At 40.3% G+C, this 3302-nt stretch overlaps 1 long non-coding RNA gene across 1 annotated transcript; it reads left to right on the forward strand.

The window, feature by feature from the left end:
• The first annotated feature begins 642 nt into the window (after window positions 1-642).
• On the forward strand, window positions 643-2887 carry LOC106953498 (uncharacterized). Its single transcript, XR_001426206.1, has 2 exons — window positions 643-2327; window positions 2400-2887. It is a non-coding gene; the product is annotated as an uncharacterized LOC106953498 (long non-coding RNA).
• Window positions 2888-3302: the final 415 nt, after the last annotated feature.

The following is a 3302-nucleotide window of genomic DNA, read 5'->3' on the forward strand; positions in this document are numbered from 1 at the left end:
TTGCACTGATTTGCATAAAGTTTTTTCTCCACATTTTTCATGTTTGTTAAAGTTAGAACAATGCAGGATGGAAAATGACATCAGCTCTTGTGCTGCGGCTAATCGCTGCCAAGTATAGTTGCCCGCAGTCCCCGGTATCGGTCAGGTCGGCTAAACAAAGTGGGGTTTTTGTTTGGGTTTTGCTGTAGTTCCACAGATGCCAAGTTACTCATTTGTGATGTCTGTAGCTGTCTCTGTGTATTTTCTCAATGTAAATCCTGGAGGGGGAGAGGCTCCAAAGGCTACTGTGATGAAAATAAACAAGATCATGATTGCTTGCAGTGTGCTGTGCTGTGGCGAGCCAGCCAGGAGATCCCCCTTGCTCATTCATGAGACGGTGCAGCGGCGGCATCCATTCCATTCATTTCTACAAACACCTCGCAAAGCACCAAGTAGCACTGCAGTGCTAAAAGCGCATCGCTGGCAACTTGAAGGAAAAGCAAATATTTTAACTTGAATTTAAAAATAATTTTCCACCTCACAAAGAGGACCACACACATTTACACGCAGACACGCTCACGCCAACACATATGCATGCATGCATGATGAACCCGCCTCCATCCCTCCCTCATGCACTCTCCTTTTTGCTCTGTCTTTCTCACACTTTCTCTCTGTTTTGTCTCCCTCTCTCAAACACACTCACGCACGTTTCTGTTTTCCTTCAAAGCCACATCCTGGATATCCTCCTTCAGGGGAGAGGATTTACACTGTGGTTGTCCTTCAGGTAAACCGTCAGAGCCCTGCCATGAAGCCCTTACTCCACACAAGGCCCCGACTTTCGGCTCAGCTACACAGTCAGCCTGGTCAAACTGGGGAAGAATGGAAAAGTGGCTCGTCTTCTTTTGGGTCCTACGGGCGTTGGAGAAATTCCAGATTTGAGTCTATAGTCCTGAGAGTGATTCCTCTCTGATTTGAAAAACATGTCGTCTAAGAGAACCGGAAAAAGGGAGAGGAAGCACAACAGCTGTCTCGCCTTCATTGGTATTTTTGTTCTGGATGTTTCCTGGTATTGCTTCACCACAGATCCATGGAGGAGGCTTGAAGGGGGCTTGAAGAGGGCACCCAAGGCCAGCCAACTGAAGGAGACTCGACAGAAGGGCTGCACATGTTCCAGACTACCAACACTCAGCTGCCATCGGTAGCGGCGTTTTTACTGCACAAGTTGAAACTCAACTTGCTTCATGGAAACTTGGCAATTTTGAAAAAATAAAACTCCCTTTTTTGTAAATTCACCAATAGGTGCATATACAGCAAACATTACAGACTGACAAAACAGCAAAAAGGGGTATTGATCTACAAAATAATTAAACAGATAATAGAACAGATGACAGCAATAAAAATAAAATAACCAAACTAACAAAAGAAACAAGGAGGTATACATTAAAATGGACACATTCAAAACAAAAATGAAGCGCAAAACATAATCAGTGTCACAACAAAATCAATGAAATAGTTTAAGAAATGTGGATTAGGATGCACTTTTTTCTTTTAATCTTGGCAGCCATTTTCTAACTTTGAAGATAATTTTTCTGTTCTCTAATATTGCTTGATTAACCGAGAGTCACAGATATTTTGGGTTGAAGTGGAAAAGAGAGGGAGAAAAAAAGAAAGCAGACAAACAGACAAATAAATAAATAAAGGATAACAAAAACACTGTGATCTTACAATTAGCCTCCACCATTTTCCCTCTCCTCTCCTGGTCTTTGCTTCCACAGTGACACTAATTCACCAACAATGAAATGGCATCTGGAAAAATGGAGTATATTTTATTGAAATATAAAAAACTCTGGTTTTCTGATGAAAAGTTTGTGCGTGTTAGGATGGCCCTTAGCAGCTGGAGGAAGTAGGAGACTTGAGGCAGAGAAACTGTGCAAACCCACTGGGTGTTTATTCACCAACATTTAACAGACAAACAACCCTGCTTACAGTGGCCTAGGGTCTTAGCAGCAACACACACTGTGGCCAACATGCAGCCTTTTATAGTCGCTGGCTGTTCCAATTCACAAACCCACCAAGAAACAGGGTAAAACAAAATACATACACACACAGTTTGACAAACTAACTAACTAAATCCTCAGAATAATATATATTGCCAAATACTATTAATTTTAAGCATCTCTAAAACACATTTTTATCAATATAAATATAAATCCAACATTAAATTTATAAAATGCCTAGCTCTACTGCTCCCCCTGTCCCATCTGCTTTGGTCTCTTCTGGAACCTTTAAAAGGTGCTCAGGCCCCTGGGGAATCTTTTAGCCTGAACACCCTGCAGAGGAAGAGAGAGGTAAGCCACACCCACACAAAGCCTTCAAACAATCACAATACTTATATTATCCTTTTGTTTGTATTTTGACAGGACACCATCAGTTCCAGCTGAGATGCAACTGAATAAAACACAGAATCAATAAAACATTTCAATCTGTTTGTATCCGTTTCATTTCATTCATCATGCATTTCTTTTATCATTTAACACATTTTAAGTGTTGTGCCGCCAAGTAATGAAGACCTTCATTACAGTGCGCTTCGGCCATTTTGAAATAGTTGTATTTTCCACAACTGCAATGGAAACCTTTTTTTTCCACATCACACAAGTCACATGATGAACAGGCGAAAACCTCAAAAGGAAGTAGTACATGAATGATGTTTTATTGTTTTTTTTCAGATAGTATGCAGCTAGCTCCACTTCAGCTCTCGCGTTATCACACCGTTCATAAAAAGTTGTGCATAATTCGAACATGTTGAATCTCATAGATCTTCTGTAAAATCGGCGACTACAATTTCCCTAAATCGCCCCCAAAACACACGTAGCCGCTCTATTAGGGGCTTGTCACTCGAACACCTCAAAAATAATAATAAAAAAAGCCTCCTAAACTCATTATGAATTCATATTCAGTTGTAGATGAAAACAAGGTGCATGATTGCAGTCTTCAGCCCAGTGCCTTGATGCCTCTCCTGTGTGAATCCACTGCCTCAGTCATCAATATCCTTCTGGTTTTGTAGTCGGCTGCTATGGCACAACCTTTTACACGAACTGTATGGCATCTGAAATCAAATGGTAAAAGATTTAAATGTGGTTTGATGCATTTATTGAAGAGGAAAAAAATAACTGTTCTGTTTGACTCACAAGGCATTGAATCGCAAAATAAAACAAAATGATTCAATCAGATATTTTGGAAAAGAAGAGTCCATAATGTCTTTGACTTTCCACTCAACAGAGGAGCATTGGAATTAAGATTTTTTTTTTTTTAGATACATTTGG

Source organism: Poecilia latipinna, unplaced genomic scaffold (assembly GCF_001443285.1).
Source record: "Poecilia latipinna isolate Pla-1442-1.1 unplaced genomic scaffold, P_latipinna-1.0 Scaffold34, whole genome shotgun sequence".
Classification (NCBI taxonomy): domain Eukaryota; kingdom Metazoa; phylum Chordata; class Actinopteri; order Cyprinodontiformes; family Poeciliidae; genus Poecilia; species Poecilia latipinna.